Genomic DNA, 19,253 nt, shown 5'->3' on the forward strand with positions numbered 1-19,253 from the left:
CGACAACTTCGTCGACCACCCACAAGACGCCACAGCCGGCCCCCCCAGCCCCCAGAGATACCAGCCAGCCCACCATCTCCAACTGGACACCAATCACAACAGAGGACACCGACACGACCATAAAGGCATCCACTCGGGGGGCCACAGACCCCTGCCCCCAGCACATCTACCACAGAGCCGTGGACACCATCACACCTGAACTGCAATGCACCATCAACACCACCTTCACAACAGGCACCTTCACAGACGACTGGAAGCGCGCAGAAGTCAGGCCCCTGCTCAAGAAGCCCATGGCCGACCCCACCGACCTCAAGAACTACCGGCCCATCTCGCTCCTCCCCTTCGCAGGCAAAGAAAAAGCAGTCAATAGGGAACTGACATGATTCATCGAAGAGAATGCCGTCCTCGACCCGTCCCAATCCGGATTCCGAAGCAACCACAGCACAGAGACTGACCTACTCGCCGCCACAGACGACATCCGCACTCTCCTGGACCAAGGCCACTCGGCAACCCTCATCCTCCTCGACCTGTCTGCAGCCTTCAACACCGTCTCCCACCGCACACTAGTCGCCAGACTACACAACGCCGGCATACAAGGAACTGCCCTGGACTGGATTGGATCTCTCCTCACCAAAAGAAGCCAAAGGATCAGACTACAGCCCTTCCTCTCCATCCCCGCGGAAATCACCTGCTGAGTCCCACAGGGGTCATCTCTGAGCCGGACCCTCTTCAACATCTACATGCCCCACTCGCAACCATCGTCTGACAACACAGCCTCAGCATTGTATCCTACACCGGCGACACCCAGCTCATCCTCTCCCTCACCAGAGACCCCACCACCGCAAAACTCAACTTCCAGAGAGGAATGTAAGATGTCGAAGTCTGGATGACCAATAACTGCCTAAAACTCAACTCCGAAAAGACAGAAGTCCTCGTCCTTGGAACAACCCCTCCTGAATGGGACAACACCTTGTGGCCCCCCGCCCTCAGAAGCCCACCTACCCCCCTCAGACCTCGCCAAAAACCTTGGCATCGTACTCCATTCATCACTCGCCATGAACCAACAGGTCAACACAGTAACCTCCAGCTGCTTCACCACCCTCTGCATCCTTCGTAAAATCTTCAAATGGATTCCACCAGAGTCAAGAAAGATAGTCACCCACGCACTAAGCACCAGCAGACTGGACTAGGAAAATGCTCTCTATGCCGGCATCAACAAGTCCCTACACCGCAAACTCCAGACAATACAGAATTCCGCGGCCAGACTCGTCATTGGCATCCCCCAGCATGAACACATCAGCCAACACCTGCGGAGACTCCACTGGCTCCCTGTGGAGAAGAAAGTCACCTTAAAAATCCTCACTCACGCCAACAAATGCCTACACAACAACTGACCCAAATACCTCAATGACAGAACAAACTTCCATGTACCCACGTTAGGGGAGGTTTGTTCATAGACTCTGCTGTATGAGTGCTAAGGGCAATTTCTAGCACCCTTTTGTCTAATGTTAGCTTTAGCCATTTGTGGTTAAAAAAAGAAAAAAAAACACTGGCAGGAATATGCAGGGGAGTGCAGGAAAGGTAGAAGAGCATGCTCATTTTAATGCTGTGTGAGGGCTAATTTGTTTCCTCTCTCTCTTTGTCCAGATCTTCAATGGAACCACAGTTGCCTCTCTGCCTATTTATAAGTCCCATATTCATAAACAAGCTCTTTGAGGAATTGCATTGTGTCCATTGATTGCAATATTCCCTTGACATAGACAAAGGCCTATACTTAGAATCAGCGTAGTGATTTTGTGGAAATCCTAAGGGCCTGTTTGGGTCTGTTTCATGGCCATTCATTTGCTTGCCAAAGACATTTTTAGCACTGAATTGCATGTCCATAATTTTTAGCCTTTGCATAAGGCTGAAGAAAATGTACTGTTGAATCACCATGACATCAGCTCGTGGAACCACAATCCAAGCCCAATCTGGAACGATGAAGATAATCAGAGCAAGGTCTTTTAAGATTTTCTTCAAGAGTCAGGTCTTGAAGAAAAGCTTGTTCATATCATGGGGAGGGAAAACCAAAGTAGCTTGGTAGCCACTGCGGCTAGTGAGGGGAAAGAGGATTGCGGATAGTGGCAATGCCCTCTGGCACCACAAACAATCTGGGTTGGCGGCTGTATGAACAGCAAAAGCTTCCTTTGGTGAGAAGTTAGGCCTTACCAGCACCCTTTGAGTTTCTGTATGGTTGGTGCAACTGATGGGATGGTGAAAGTAGGTCTAAGGAGCAGAATGTAACACAGCAATCTTTAAAACACTCTAGAGCAAAGCCTGCCATTTATCCAAAAGGTCTGGAACCATCAAAAGACATGACCAAAAGAGATATCAGTACGTAGCTGGAAAACCTGTGGCAGACATCCTAAAACAACAAGAACAACAGTTTGTGTTCCTGTTGGACTCTGATTTTAACAAGAAAAGTCAGGCAATGTATTGGCAGCCTGCAAGACCTGTGTCGGTTTGTAAACTAGGAGATGCAACAAACTGTCGGAACTGCGCAGAACAGACAGGTTATTAAAAATGTCACTTTCAGGAGCAATTTATGGACTGGTGAGATCTGCATCATCACATTGGTAGTCTTGCTCAGGGCAGGAAAGGAACAGTAGACTTGTCATTGTTGGTTTACTCATGCGAAAGTTGAGCTGCAGGCTTTCAAATGAAGTCTCAAATATTAGTTTCTTATCTCACTGGGAAAGGCACAGACTGAACTAATATGGGTGAAGGACAATTAAAGCAAGGCACCTTCCACAGACTGGTTTTAATTCAGTTATTGGTCCTGAAGAAGGTGAAAAAGGTCAAGCAGCCACCAAAACACTGCGTCAGCACAATAACTTTAGTACTTTGATAGCATGCAGTTGTTATCCATGTTGTTTTTAGACCAAATGCTTTATATGATTTATCTGGTCCTATGAATGATGAACTATATTAACAAATGCCACTGGTATTTGATGTGTCATTTATGAAACATTTATGAGATAAATATTGTGGTTGGAACACAAATCTTTTTTCTTTACATCAAAATAATATCGGCTGCTCTTAGGTTGATAATTAAGCATCCACAGAACAAAAGTTTGGATTTTAGCAACAAATCTAGGGGGAAAACTTTGTGTGTACTTTTATAAAAGGGGTTACTCTATAAATTGTTGAAGACCTCCCAGGCGACACTTTTGACCATGGCACGGTGCACACAGTTGGTTGTGTCAAGGTCAGTCCTACTGGTAAGAATCAATTGCCTAATGGCCTGTTTAAATTAGTCGGAACTAATGCCACTAACCGTTTGGCTAGTTTGCCAGCAATATTGGAGTCTCAAGTCTGCTGTAACTTTAAGACTATCTACAATATCATTTCGAATATCTGACGAGTAGCACCTTACACACCCCTCCTCCTGCTGCCTTTGATCAGTTCACATTCTGTGTACTATTTCAGCTATAAGCTCACTTTTTGCACTCTGTTCCTGTGTTTAGTTATTTAAGCCCATTAAATTTGTGGCTGACCAACTATGCTCAGAAATGCCCAGATGCTTTGAAACCATGCTGCTCTTCAACTTTTCTGTACTCGTTTGAGGCATAGTTTCCCACTTGACTAGACAGTTGTGGTCCTTTAATAGAACAGACTGGATCCATGCCATGTAGGTTATTAAACTTTCATGCCATCACCTTCCTGCCTGTCTTTGCACAGAGGATTTGACAAAGTAACTTAAGATCAGGCCGTCAAGCCAGCAGAGGAGAGGTAATTGCCACTACTTGTAATGCTAGGTATCAGTACCTTTCTCTTAAAAAGTAGATATGCGATTTTACTGGAGTGATTATCCTTTATCAGCACATCTACTTTTGACTGCTGGTATGTACTGAATGCAAGCCCTCCAAACCTACATGTTAGCAAAATGCAGTTTGCTAGATAACGCTATCCAACTGTCTGTGGACCTTTGTAAACATGACCAGGTCTCCTCATCATGCCATATACAGGACTGTCCCTGCCAAGAAACTGCTGTGGTTTAAAATAGCTTGTCTGTACTACAAATGCTGGTGCAGAACTGCCCCCATAACAATTTCAACCCTTAGTCATCTGCATCTAGAAAAAAAGTAGTGAACAATTACTTCTAGTTGTGCCACGGACTAGTCCTAAAACTTAGAGAGACAGACTTTTCTTAGTTTAGTCTACGCAGATTTGCAGGTTCTTCCCCTTGGTGTTCCATAACTCATTATTGGCAGTAGGTACTCTTTTACACAGTTTCCGGTGTTTGAACAAATGATGGAATTTTCTATATTGGGAGACAGAAATATCGGGACAAAATACAGTGATGCAGAAATATCGTTGTTTGCAAATGTCTTTTTTTTTAGGTATTACTGTTAAGAATATCATTAATATGGTTTTCAATAATATAGTTGTAAAGATATCGTTTTCAAATATTTTAATGTCGTAGTTTATACAGTAATTGTTTTTTAAAATAAAGTTTGTAATTAAGTGATTTTTCAATTCAATTGCTAATAGTAATTTATAGTGTCATAGCGGGTTGGTGTGTTTGTAGGAGGGTAAGGTGGGAAGTTAAATAATTTAATTATTAAGTATGTGATTGATAATTATAGACATTATGTAGTACTAATCTATTATAGTTTTATTTTAGGTGCGAGTTGTCAGGTTTTTAGGGGTATAGGTGGGAAGTTAAGTAATTATTACTGGTTACTAATTTTGCGTCACTATTTAATTGATTAATAATTATGTAAATTGTGTAATACTAATTTTAGTTACGTTTTAGGCTGCTAGGATTCTAGGGGTATAGAATGAAAAATGAAGTAATGAAATAAAAAAAGTCAATTGATAATTATTAAATTGTAGATTACGAAAACCTTTTCCTTTATTAGGTATATATTTGTTGATTCATATTGTTTATGTTAATAATTTTATATTTTCTATAAATTAATAGGGTTATTCAACTATGTAGCGTATTTGAGGGGGGAAGAACTTTCCTTACTGTTTCTTAGACTGGAGTGAGAATAGTAAATCATACCCCTCCAAAGTTCAACGCTTTCCCTACTGCTGCACAGACTGGAATGGGAAAAGTAAATCTTCCACCTTCCAAAGTCCAACACTTTCCCTACTGATTATAGCATGTTTTTTTTTTTTTTTGTACTAATTAATTTATTGTTCAAATGAATTATTATATTTTTAATATTTAACTATGTTCTGTATGTATTTTCTATATATATATATATAATTTGGTCTATCATATAATGTAAAATCATTTTTGCACTATATATTTTAAATAGATGAGTTTTTTATATAATTGTATATATAGTATTACAAATTAGCGGAATATATTTAATTTACATTCTATTAACTTTAAATCTTTAAATATTTAAAGTTTACTACTTTAAATTCTATATTAAAAATCTATATTTTTGTATGATATTAGTGTCAACGATATATTTTTAACTTACAGTTATAAGTATTGGGATATTTTTGACATCATATTTGTGTCAAATGATATTGTTTGCCTTGATCTTGTGTCAGTGATCCTTGTGTTCCAGGCCACAGAATCCTACGAGCCTCAAGACCTCTGGATGTAATGAACCAGTACAAATACAGTCGGTAGTAGTAATTTATGGGGGCCACCCATGAAGTTCGAAACGGGCAAGGAGGGAGTATTAATCCATCTCCTCCTCATTGTTGGCAGAGAAGATGTATTTGTCCATTTCTGCAGCTTTCTTTCAGTGATCTCATCAATGGACAATACCCCAAATAGTAATAGCGACGAGAATAGAGCTGCTAAGCAAATCAACGTTGACACCACTTTCACTCTAGGTCCGATTTATTTTACCTTTGAAAATCTGCAAAAACTACTGTATGACTGTTCCCTGCTCTCTCGAGTACCGGGTCTGATAAAGACAACTTTAAGGCCAATTTAAGCAGATTTGTAGAGCGTACTATCACTTAGGAGGGTATCCTGGTGCTGAGCATGTGTGAGTCTAGCAAAATCTGTGCTAAAAAACAGATCTTCAGCTTCTTGTGGAATTCAGGAAGTGAGGATTAGGGTCTTATGTGTAGTGTCAGGATTTTTTTGTAACATTTTTATTGATATTTTCAGGTTTATTGTGATGAACAACAGACAAATCTTTCAATCTATTGGATCGTATATTACAGTATCTGGTATCACACATCATTTGTCGTAGACAGGAGGGTTACTTAAAAAACAATTTGTGAACCCTATGGACCCTGGTAGTGAATATGTCACACGAACTGGGGTATAACACAGGAAGAACTAGGGGATGAGTATGGAGTTTCACGTCCCGGCCTCCCTGTCTGACGCTCGGGTAATTGTGTGGGTGTAACGCACCGATGATTTGCAATTGAACTGACTCTTAGGCTTGACCGGCAGAAGTGACGATATGCGCCATAAAGCTGCCTTTAATGTGATCGTGTCCCCAGAATAGGAAGGGTTTGGTCGGTCAGTGTCTAAGACTGTGTTTGCAGTACCGTTAGTGTAGGTGTGTCACCGTTTGGGTCTTCGCCGGGGGTCAATTGCTTAAAGCGATATAACAACAGGGCCCAATCCATTGATATGGGATGCTTGCGAACCCCTCTCACCTCCTCCTCCCGCAACGTTTCCTCCTCCGCTGCCGCCCATTTGTGTGTAGCTCCCGCGAGTGGGGGGCCGGTGGGTAGCGCCAGTGCATGGCAATGCTCCGTTTGGCTAACAACACCGCTAGGGAGAGATAGCGAGTCTGCACCTTGTATTGTTTGTGTTTGCGGAAGATACCTAGTGCGCTGGCTTCCCATGTGCTCATGCATGTGATCCCTGTGAGGTCCCCTAGAGCAGTATGGATGTGCTGCCAAAAAGATCGGATTATGGGGCAACTCCAAAACATGCATTGGAAATCTGCATCCTGTGATTGGCATCTGGGGCAAGGTAACTACGTGTCTGGGTAGAATCGTGGAGGCGTGCTGGTGTCAAATAAGCTCTATGGAGTATGTAAAATTGTATGTTTTTAAAGCGTGCATTTCTGGATACCTTCTTGGGGTATTCCAGGGCCCTCTCCCATTCCTTCTCGTGAAGTGCGCGTCCAATTTCAGCCTCCCAGATGACTCGTAGGGTCGCCAGCGGTTTATTGGTAAGCTCTCGTATGGCCTTATAGAGCCAAGTGGTTAGGTGTCGACCCGCTCCCATATGTAAAATCGCGTGAATAACTGGATTTGTGTGCGGTTCCCCCCTCGAGAGGTCATAGTACGGTCGGTAACTATCTAGTAGTTGGCAGTGAAGCAGGAATTGTCCTGGGGGAAGATCGTAGTCTTCCATGAGACTTTGGAATGGTCTGAGCTGTCCGTCCTCAAAAAGGGACTCCATCTCGGTGAAGCCGCAGGACGTCCATGTGGTGGGCATATTGTTTGTGTAATAGTGTTCACGCTTGGGCCACCGAATTAATGGGAGTAGAGGGGTATACAAGGGTGTCTCTGAGGACATGCGGTGTATTCTTTGCATGCACCTTCGTGCCACTGCCACCTGTAGGGGATATGTATGTTTCGGTTTGGTGACAGGGAGCAACAGACGGCGGATCTCCAAAACGGGTACCCGACCCGTTGCGGTGAGAGTTTCGTCGGTGTACCTGTCCGCCGTCCAGTGGGAGAGCCACTGTAGTTGTGCCGCTAAGAAGTAGGCTTCGAAGGAGGGAGCGCCTAGGCCACCTTGTGTAGTGGGTAATTGTAGTTTTTTCAGTGCTATTCTATGTCTGGTAGAGCCCCAAATTAACGCGCTGAGGAGCGAGTCCAGATCCCGAAAAAAGGTTCTAGGTGGGATCACTGGTAGATTGGTAAAGTAGTATAATAATCGTGGAACCATTATCATTTTGGCTAAAGCCACTCGGCCTACTGGGGCCAGCGGAAGGCTTTTCCAAAATCCGACTGCGGCTCTAATGCCCGCCAATGCCCTACTATGGTTACCCTCAAAAATATCGGTTGGGGAATGATAGAGACGGATCCCGAGATACCGGGGTGCTTCCGCGCTCCAAGGCACTCGCTGACTACCCAGTCTAACCTCCTGAGGGGGTAGGCCCGGATGCAGCGGGTATATTGTGGATTTATCCCAATTCACCCTTAACCCAGAGGCTACTGCGAATTCTGTCAGTGTCACCCACAGGGGGGTTAAGTCTTCTGTGATGTCTCGCACGTATATTAAGAGATCGTACATGGAGACACTATGTATGGTGTACGCTATGGTAATGCCCCAGCGCGTTCCCTCCTGGCGAAGCCGTATGGCCAGGGGCTCGACTGCCAGGGCAAAAAGTAAGGGGGACAGCGGGCAGCCCTGTCTCGTGCCCCTCCGAACCGCGAATTCTGCCGAGATATAGCGTCCCTAGCGAACCCGTGAGGTGAGTTTAGTGTATAAAAGTTGTGTATAAGCGATGAGGGTGGGGCCAAGGTCCGCCCGCTATAGGACCGTGAAAAGGTACTGCCAAGTGAGGGAATCAAATGCCTTCTCGAGGTCTAGGATGAGATAGGGCGACCGGGGATATATCCCTTTCACCTGGTCCTGGACGTGGAATATGCGGCGTATGTTCTGGGATGTGCGTCTACCGGGGATAAATCCACATTGGTCCAAATGGACCAGGGGACGTATAATTTGTGCGTACCTGTCTGCCAGTATCTTCCCGAGGAGTTTGCAGTCAGCGGAGAGTAGTGATATAGGGCGATAGGAGGCCATTTGCTGCGGATCACGATGCGGCTTTAGGAACGTCACGAGTACGGACTCTCTCCGGGATCTCGGTAGTTCTCCCTTCTCTAGCACAGTCGCGAGCATCTCTACCAATCGAGGGACCAGTTGTACAGAAAAAGTTGTGTAATATTCTAGTGGATATCCATCTAATCCAGTCGCCTTATTATGGGCTAGGGCGTGTAAGGCACGGGTCACATCCGTCGCCGTTCTCGTAATTTCTAGGGCCTCCCTATCTGTCCTTGTGATTTTTGGTATAGGCAGGGGATCGAGGAAACGATCCACTACGGCCTGTGGAGTTGAGGCTGGGTCATTGTATATCCCCGCGTAGTAGCCGTAAAATGCCCCAAGAATCTCGGCTTGGGAGCGCACCAGTTTACCCTGGGAGTCCAGGATTTCGGTGATGGGTTTGATATCAGTGTCTTGTTTGGCCAGCCACGCCAATAATGTGCCCGTTTTGTCCCTTTCTTTATGCATCCGAATTGCGTACGATCTAAAGTTGTACCGACTGAGACCTGCGCAAGCGGCTTGGTAATCCGTTTTTGCTTTGGCTAAGCGCTACGTCTCTTCCTCGGATGTGGTGTCTCGCTTAGTGATAGCGGCGAGGTGTTGCTCAGCCTTGGTAAGAGCCTGTTCCAATGTGCACTTGACCCCTGTAATTTGTTTCATGCATTCTCCTCGGGCCACTACTTTAAATGTGTCCCATTCCACTAATGTAATGTACCTGCATTGTGTGTAAAATAGTCTTGAATGCTACGCTCCTGTTCATGCCTAAAGACGTGGTCGGAGAGACAATCCCGTGGCAAGCGCAAGGTAGGGACGGGGGGGTCGCCAGTTGAGTCGGAGGATGTGGGCATCATGATCAGAAATGACCCTGCCCATGTAGTCTGTATGGGTAATTTTGGGCAGTATTGCTACTGAGCATAAGAATCTGTCGAGACGGACACGCAGATTATGCGGGATGGAATGGAAGGAGTACAACAGGGTCTGTGGGTGGCGCATTCGCCACGCGTCAGTAAGTAACCAGTGCGCAAGCCAGGCCCGAAATCTGTCAGTTTGCCTGCGGGCCAGAGAGTGCACCGGCGGGGGGGTGAGAGCGGTCCAGGTTTAGATCTAGCGCGCAATTATAGTCTCCACCCAAAATCCAGGGAATAGAGGCAAAAGGGGCTAAGATCCTGGTGAGGTGATCCCAAAATTTGTCCTGTTCTACATTGGGGGCATATATGCTACCAAGGAGTACTGCCTGCCCACCTAAGAGGCCCTCTAGCAGCGTATATCTGCCGTCTTTATCCACCACCCTCCGGAGTTCCTGGAAGGGGGTTCCCGGTCGAACCCAGATCAGTGCCCCTCGTGCATACACAGAACAGTTTGTGGCGCATATGGTACCCCGCCATTTAGCCTGTAGTTTCCCCACCTCCTTCGCGATGAGATGCATCTCCTGTAAGAAAGCTATCCGAGCATTGTGACGTTTTGCATATGAGTACACTGCATACCGCTTGCTCGGAGTGTGGAGCCCCCCCAACGTTGAGGGTGAGGATGTTAATATCAGTATGTGGTGTAATTATTGCCATGACTCAGTATCGGTGTGTGATGATCGGGGTCTGTGTCTGTCGGGATGTGCTAAGCAAGGCCAACCCAACTGAGTGAGGGTGTGTGTACCCCACACCACTATTTGTCTATGTGTTGCGAGCATCCGGATCTGTGTCATTCCATGAGGGGGGTTGGGATATTGCTGAACTGGAAAAACTAACTGCATAACTGGGGTCGGGAAACATTCCCAATGCCAAGGACCCATCGCCAGAAACGATGCGTCCAAACCTGCGCTCCCTATTGAGGGGGGTGCAACAATGTATGATGGGGGCGGCGGTGTGGGTGTGCAGGGCTAAACGCGGATCGGGCCTTTGTAGGATCAATGGGCGTTGCTCATGACGTGTCAAATGATGGCAAAGGTGCCTATAGTGAGTGGGTGAAGTGTGAATATAACTACCCTCGTTCTGTTCCTGGCAAACCCATCTTACGTCACAAGAGTTCTGGATTGTTCATCTAGGATGAGGTCCGCTGTCTGAGGGGTGACCAGAGGGGGCGTCAGAGTCTCCGCCAGACAGCGATCCATCACTTTCGTTCTCCCCCTCAGATGAAAAAATGTGCGGAGGTCGATCTATGTCTTCCAGCTGGGGGGGGGGGGCGGTTGGGGGGGGGGGGGGGGGGACGCCTGCAGATCGATCACTGCCTGCAGGGCCTCCCTCCGTTCTTTCACAATCTGTTCCAGATCGGGAGAGTCCTGGGTGCGTAGTCTGGTCTCACTACTCGCACCACCACGCGGGCGCCTCTGGGCGCGTCTCCTGGGTCGTGACAGTTTAGGGCTCGGATCCCTTGTGGTTTCTGCTCTGGACTGCTGTGTGCAGTGCTGGTCCGTCCAATCCTGCGCTTCCGTAGCGGTAGTGAAAAAGACGGTGGAGCCGTTATGGACTACCCTGAGGCGAGCTGGAAAGAGCATGAGTACTGGATATTGTTCTCACGAAGTCGGCGTTTCACGTTCAGGAATGAAGACCGTTGTTGCTGCACTGCTCTCGCATAGTCCGGGAACACCATGATCAGCTTATTTTCGACCTGCAGGGTGCCTGCCGCTCGTAGAACCGCGTCCCTGTCCCGGAAGTGCAGGAACTTCGCCGGCCTTGGAGCCGCTCCTGGTGGCGGCCTGCGGGCCGGGACCCTGTGGGCACGTTCCATAGAAAAGAATGCAGACCGGTCCGTCTCTGGAGTGAAGGATTTCACCCATGTTTCCATGTAGTGCAGAGGGTTCGTGCCTTCAATTCCTTCTGGCAAACCCAGCACGCGAATGTTACAGCGTCTCGAGCGTCCCTCTAAGTCGTCCGTACGTTCCTCCATAATGGTTAGGCGATGTAGGACCTCTTGTAGCGTCTTCTGGTGCGTCTTGATTGTGGGTTGCAGGTCAACCACCGTCTTTTCCCCGTCTTCCACTCTGTCCGCCAGTTTGCGGTGATCGTCGTGGATGAGGTTGATGTCTGTTGCCATGGAGACTCTGGAGAGCTCGATGGCCGCAAGGACCTGATCCAGTTTGGACGGATCGGCCTGTGGTGCCTCTGTGTTCACCCACGTCCGGGTCTTTGGCATATTCTCTGGAGCTGTCTCGGGCACCGCCGTATGTTGGGTCGCTCTCGATTTCCCCATCTCGGCGACCAGGGCAATGATGCGCGCCGAGAGCGTCTGCTGGTAATGCGGGGCCGTCCTCCTAGGGGGGAGGGGGTCACTTCGTTGATGGCCCCGTTGCTACTGGAGTCGGACACCCTCCAGAAGGGCCTCAGTGCTCCCCCACAGAGTGTCCAAGGGTTGAGGGGTTCCCTGCTACGCGCCCCTCCTCTTCAAAAAGGGGAATTGTCTCTCACGGCGCCTGGGGTCATGCCGCCATGCCAACGTCAGGCATCCGTCATGTCCTGTGCAGTCTATGTGATGGGCCGCTCAGCTGTAGGGGTTCTTGCGGGTGTAGGGATATGGGGGTGCAGCTCACCTCACTGCCGCCAGTACATTTCTCCCTCCGTGTGTGGACTGTGATGGGCCGAGGGCGGCGCCGGCACCAATGCCCCCGCTTGTGCTGCCTAGTCCGGCCCTCCGAGACTGTCATCCGCCATCTTGCGGCCAAGAGCCCCGGTCCGGCACCCTCACCGCCGCCACCGTCTGTCACCCTCGTTGGGCGCTTGCTCAAGGCTCCGACAGACGCAGGACCCGTTCCGGTGTCCGACGCTGTTTATGTGGCTGCGAGCAACGCCTGGAAACGGGCAATCTGCGGGCCCGATCGCGGAGCCTCAGCGAGCCACAACCGCCATGGTAACCTGCTTGGCCACGCCCCCCATGTGTAGTGTCAGGTTGTGCTACGCTTGGGAGCAATGTAGGAGAAGGGTTGACCACCGGATCTGGTTTTCGGTATGCATGTTTTGTGTGCAAGTAGGTCTCTGGAAGGTTGTGAAAGTTCATGCAATTGTTGCAGTATGTTTTTGGCAAGTGTTGCCTAGTGCCTTGAAAGCTTGGGTAAGGAGTCTGTATGGTATGCAAATAGCCAGCTGCTCTTTTTCTTAGAAAGTTTGCCCTTTGTATCCACCTCAGTCTATATTACGGTATTGATTGCTTTCAAAACCATTTAGTTCATTAAATGAAAGCATTTTGCACTCCTAAAACTGCACCTGTCATGTATTCCGGACGATAGTGTTGGCGCACAATCTGTGACAATTTCTGTGCTGAAACTAGTTTTGAAATCGAGGTGTAGTGAGCTCTTAAATCACAAACTTGCACCAATGACTTTGCAGTCTTGTTTGATCTCAAAGGTAATACCACATACATAGATTTGTTAAAACTCTATAGCTCATTCAAATACTAGTGGTCTTTAAACAAACCCCCAAAAAAAAAAAAAAATTTTAACTATAGCTGATGATTTTTGTTATCCCTACGCACTTATAGCGTAAGTGGCATTTAATATCTCTATAGCCAAGTTCTCTGAAAGTATACCAGCCTGCTTGCACGACAGTGTATTTTTCCATCAGAACTAAACCTGTAGCCATGCATGTAATGCCACATAGAAATTAATGCAATCTAGGACTCGTGTTCAAGCAATATTTACAAAATACCATACTCTTTACACGTTTTGTTTGCAGAGTACTTGGCTAAACCCAAGAATGAGTTCTGCTGGCATCTGAAACCTGAGACCAAAGCATGCGAGAGGCCAGGAAGTCAAGAAAGTTAACCTACACCAGCTTACAGCATTGAGTAAATGTCCGACCTAGATGAGTATTGAGTGAGTGAAGAAGGTGGTCACCAGGGCCGGACTGGCTGTAGTGGGCATCAGGCATTTCCTGGGAGGGGACTGGAAGGGTGGGGGCCGGTTTTGTACCTGGAGACCAGTTTTGCAGCAGTGCTGCAATATTGGCCCCCCAGTAACAAAATCAGCAGTGCTGGAGGCTGGTTAAGTTACACTAGCACCCCCACCCCGGGACAGTCCGATATAATTGTTAGGACTGCTTTGTGTTCTCAGTCCAGCTCTGGTGGTTTCCGGTATGGTGGAGGGACTTCTGGGTCAGGAGCAGGTGTAAAACCAATAAAAGAACAAGATAATCTGGGAGGGCTAAGGCATCCTTACAGGTTGGCTAAAGTGGAGTCAGCAGAACAGAATTTGCTTTGTAGCTTTCATTGGTTGTTGGGCTCTCCTTAATTGTTTGGTCGCCATTTGCTTTTCCTTAGACTTTTTTTTGTTTCCCTTTTCTCTCTCCTGATTTAAATGTCTCCCTCTTAGTACTTCTTTGCCTTAAAGACCTATCCCTGCTTTCATGATATCTCCTTCTGTTTGGTGTTCTGCATGTGTGTTTGTTTGCTAACGCTTCCGAGTCTGGTGAAGATTTCTGGAAATCCTTGAGGTCTGGATTCCTGAAGGTGCTCAACTGCCCTAATTTTTGATAAAGCAGCGCGGGATACGTCATTCACTATTTCCATTCATCATTATTTCAGAAATCCTGCCATCCTGAGAGGGATTCTTTTCCCCCCTTTTCTTCTTTTTCCACAATACATGTGAGGGTGAGCGTTCTCCGCCTTCTTTTTGATACGTAATGTTTCACATATGCCACTGATTATACAATGATAATCATGGTTGCTGGGGGCTTACTCCATCTAGATTTTGTCCGCTAGTCACTGCTTTCAGTCTACACCAAGAGTGAACAATTACAGTTTAACTGACTACGTGACCCTAGCATAAGGTAAATTTTACATCACTATGTACGAAGACAATAACTGGTTAGACACTACATGAAAGGGGCTGCATGTATGAATACACTAGGGTATTGGTGCATATCACACGTTGGGAACATCTTGGGATCTTTACTATCTTTATCAGTTTTTCTGACTGATGAGACTCTCATTCATTTTCTTTTACTATTATGTCTATGAACATCCTCCCTTTTTCCTTCTTAGAGAAACTTTGTTTCTGTTTTTCTCTTTTTTATGGTTTATATTAACTTTCTTTGAACTATTTTCCTGTGAGGCTGCAACAATTGTAAATATGTATATTTGTGATACATTGTATTTTAAATGTGTATATTGTATTGTGAGTAGGACTATGAACATGTAACCCCTATGGATATACCCCAATCATTGCCTTACTATTTTCCCTTCCTTGTTTTTATCTTTTTAGGAATCAGTAACACATGGCTACCTGATGAAGGCACAAATCCGAAACGCGCCTAGTTTGTACTTAGCCATGAAAGATATATGTTGTTTGTACTTAGCCATGAAATATATATATAGGTTTTAAGATATTAATTCTTTCCTTTTTGTTTTTTCCTTTTGGTTTGGTATTGATTGCAAATATATAATATTATCATATGTAATGATTTTGTATGTATGTATAGATCAATGACTATATAGAATTGAATCAATTGACAATTGCCTCTACAAGAGGATGATACAAAATCTATGGTTTAATGTATAATTTATTCTTCTCCCCTTTTTCATTTAAATAAAAAATATTAAATAAAAAAATGAATTTTGATTGACATAAATATGTGGGTGTGTACATGTGTATATAAGAAGCTAGTCCACTCTTTATTCGGTTTCCTATTTGATTTTTCATAAAAGCTCAACTGCCCCTTCACAGAACATCAGGTTAGTGGAGAAGAGTGTTGTTAGCATGCTCACAATAAGTGAACAATGTAATTAAGATATGTTCTTTACTACTTTCGAAGAGTTCACATGCATAAGAAGCCTTAACCCAACATAAGTACTAGATGATTGATGTGAACCGCATTAAGAATGAGACAGGGTGCCATATCCAGTGTTCATCTCTCTCCCGTTTACCCAATCTTTCCCTTTAGTGAGAGTGACTAAAGTAGTACCATCTTTTCTGCATCTTGTCTCCCGACAGATATAAGATCACTACCACTACTCCACTAATTTCTTGTCACAACTTGCCTCAAGAGCTTGATTTCCTGACAGTTAGTCCTGGTCAGCATGATCAGGTTCCTGGCTAACAATCTTCACTAACTATTATGTTACTAGTTTTTGCGCTTGGTGTTTCAGACCAGAATTCTACAATGTTATTATAATGTATGTAAGTATATATTGTGTAATTGACCAATATCCCCTAACTTTACATTCTCAGCCTTGAAAATGCATTTCTGTCTGGCGAGTTCTTCACACAAGTGAAATTGTTTTTGCAGTTAATAGATTTTCCGCGTCTTCAAATAAGGGTTTCACCAAAATGTATAGTTGGTTTATTTCCCCGTAGCATTTTCCAGGCATACATGTCTGAATTACTCTTCCGGACAACAATGTGTGACTAATATTGTTTTGGGATTGTATTCTCGAGGGAGAATTCCTTGGTCAGTCTATTGTTATTCTAATGGATACTTCTAACGTTTTGAATATCCAGGAGCTATCAAAATGGGTCCAAATTCATCAACATATATTTTTTTTCTTCAAGTATTGCCTCCCGCATGCACCGGTAGGTAATGACATCAAACTCTTTAGCACAGTTTCCGGAACAGACTGTGGCATTGCACTGCCTCTGGTAGTGATGGCGTGAAGCTTCAAGTAGGTACCATGTCTGTCTGCCTGCATCAGTTCCATTCTTTCTGCATCCTTCAACATGGATGCTCCCCTTCCAATTTCATTTGTTTTACCATGCTCAAAAAATGTATCCGAATGTGCCACAGAATTGTGGCTGCAAGGCACAGGATCTAAGCTGTGCCACGAATGTAGGGCATGTGTCAGATTAACACAGCTGTGGTCTGGAGTCTGGCGCATTTGTTGTCGGCATTCCGAATTCAAGCGGGATGAAGTAACACATTCCCAAACATTCGGACTGGACAGTTGAAATGAGTATACATGTTCTGGCGCTATGAAAAAGGTTTACCCTGGACCTTGAGCAAGCACCATATATACAAGTAGAGTTTTTCACCTTTATTTTCAGTGTTAAGTGAGTAGTAGCATAAAGAAACCTGGCCCCTTTGTCAATCTCTTGTCCTGAAGAGGCCTGCTACTCTGTAAAGGATGAAAAGTATTATTGTGGGAGGAGCTAACAGAAAACAAACTTTCTAAATACTTACGCTGGGAAAGCTTAAAATGTGTAGGAAAGAGATTTCGTTTAAATCATTCCCTTGCTACCTCCGGTGGATTATGGACTTTTAAAGTGTATTCATAAGCACCACCTACTGTTTACAAAAGTGTTAGTTGGGACACGCAAGAGATGACCACAAAATATTCAGTTCTACTTGGAATTTATATGTTCATTTATATGTAAATATTCATTTTGTCCATTTGTGATAATGTTTTAGTATCTTTTACTTACACTTAACATAACCCTGGGTAGATGTGGCTGTCACCAGTACGGCTCGGTGTAAAGCATTCAACAGCACCAAACAGAATAAGAAACTCACAACAAGATAGACACAACGGTTTATAAAAATAAGAGTCTATTCCCCGATCATCAGAATTGACCAGAGGGTTCCTTAGATACAGATTTTAGAAGAAATATACTTTTAAATGCAACCACAGACCAGCATTGGTCAACAAAAACTTTGCAAACTTTTGAAAAGTATGAAGTGACTCTGACCTTGGTTGGACAACCAATTCTGACAAAGCATAGGTCTAGGAGTCTAGTATGGATACTTTGGTCATTTACCAGAACACTAGAGCATTTCTGATGCCTCGGTCCATGGGTGGGTTGAGGTGACTGACCACGGCACTTGGGGTTCGAGGTTGTCCTCTTTGCGACAGTAGAAGGCCAGCTGCAGCTGGGCACTTGGTCTTGCAACACCACGAATATCCTTGATGTGGCTAGTGTCCCTTGGGTGCATCAAATTCGGTCACAGATAGAACTCCTGAGTCCGGTAGACACAGGTGTAACTTTTGGCTATCTCCGATTTGTCCCTTGGTGTTTCTGGCGACTGGCAGTGGCACGGCAATGGCGATGGCTACCACTTTGTTGACTTGGCACCTTCCGCTGTTGTGTTCCAGTAGCTGATTCCAGGAGACCAGCAGACTGATCCTCGGAGTCACTGTGGTTGGGGAATGTGGAAAAAACGTTTTCCCCTGGTCAGGAGCTGCAGTCACACTGCCAATCTCACTAGCCCAAAAGAGCAGTTACAGTCTTCTCGGCGGTGCATCCTCACTTAGGGTGAACTAAAGGCAGCAGGGCAGTCCTCCTTCTGTCCTTTCTTCTTCTCCAAAGTAAACTCAGGGGCAGGGAGCTCTACTTATTCCAGGAAAGTGCCCAGAGGAAACTGCCCAGTCACTATCCAATGGTACTGGGTCCTGTATTCTCAAGTGATGAAGTTCCTGTGATGTGTGGCATCTGGCTATCCCAAAATACCCCATTCTTGTACCTTCCGAAATGGCACAACCCTTCCTTGGTTGCCAGGTGCAGGGTAGCACAACCCAGAGGCGTGGCTACCAGCGAACTACACATGGGAAAACCAGATTGGACACAGGTTTCCCTTCATTGGTTCTGCCTCCTAATTGTCTGCAGGAACAAAAGTCATCCTGCTAGGATATTGTCACAGACTGCCCTTCAAAGGCGGCTTCGCGTTTGAAGCCTTCCTTTTGGCCAACACCCTGAAGACCATCCTGGGGGAGGAGGTGAATACCTCACGCTCTAGCAGGTGAATTTCTTCCGGAGCCTGGGAGTTCTTTACACGTCTCCCCAGGTGGTCAGTACTTTAAGTGTCAGGCCTTTTGTGAGACCACTGGACAAGCTGGAATGCAATGTGGTAACTTACTAAAAGTTGCTTAACTTGAACAGTGACCTTATATCTGGCCTGGGCCTTCATACCTTATATGACCTGTTAGGCAGTCCGTTTTAGAAGTTAGCCGTACTGGGGTGCCAGCCGGTAACCCTGTGTTAGTCAGTGGAGCTCCTAACCTTCCCACTGCAAACCAACAATTTGAAAGGGTTGCTTCTAAGAAATATTTAAAATAACATGTCCTACTTAATAATATATAGCTCCCTGTCATAGGGCTCCATAGGTCTTTCTTAGGAGACTTGCATATATCCTTAAGCGAATTGTTTGCTTTGCCATTACGTACATTGGCAAAGTCGAACTAGCAGAATAAACCACTGACCTTTAAGTCTGCAATGGTAGGCTGAGGTTTATTTTGTCTCCGTCACGTGCAGAGTTGTAAAAACAGTGCTGCAATCCTGTGTGGACACTCTAGGTACTATATAACAGGGACGTATAAGTAATTAAAAACTTGCCAATTGGGGAAAACCAATCCTTATGCAATGGGTCAGAACACTGGAATCGAGGTATGGACATCAAGCCTCAGTGCACTTTCAAAGTCAACAAACCAGCAGCTATTAGCCCACATGGGCTAAAACGTGTGTATGTGCGGTGTTGGTGGCGGTGGTGTGGAGGTGGGGAAGGGCGGCATGCACAAAAGCTGGTTTCCGTACACATTCATATACTTAGTCTCACACAAACAATTTTAGTGAGTTGCAAACAAATGTGCT

General features: G+C 45.7%; 1 protein-coding gene across 2 annotated transcripts in view; it reads right to left on the minus strand.

The window, feature by feature from the left end:
• UBE2Q2 (ubiquitin conjugating enzyme E2 Q2) overlaps positions 1 to 19,253 on the minus strand; it is an 844,760-nt gene that overhangs the window by 562,424 nt on the left and 263,083 nt on the right. The window lies entirely within an intron of this gene.

The sequence above is a fragment of the Triturus cristatus genome, chromosome 3_1, assembly GCF_964204655.1.
Source record: "Triturus cristatus chromosome 3_1, aTriCri1.1, whole genome shotgun sequence".
Taxonomy (NCBI): Eukaryota; Metazoa; Chordata; class Amphibia; order Caudata; family Salamandridae; genus Triturus; species Triturus cristatus.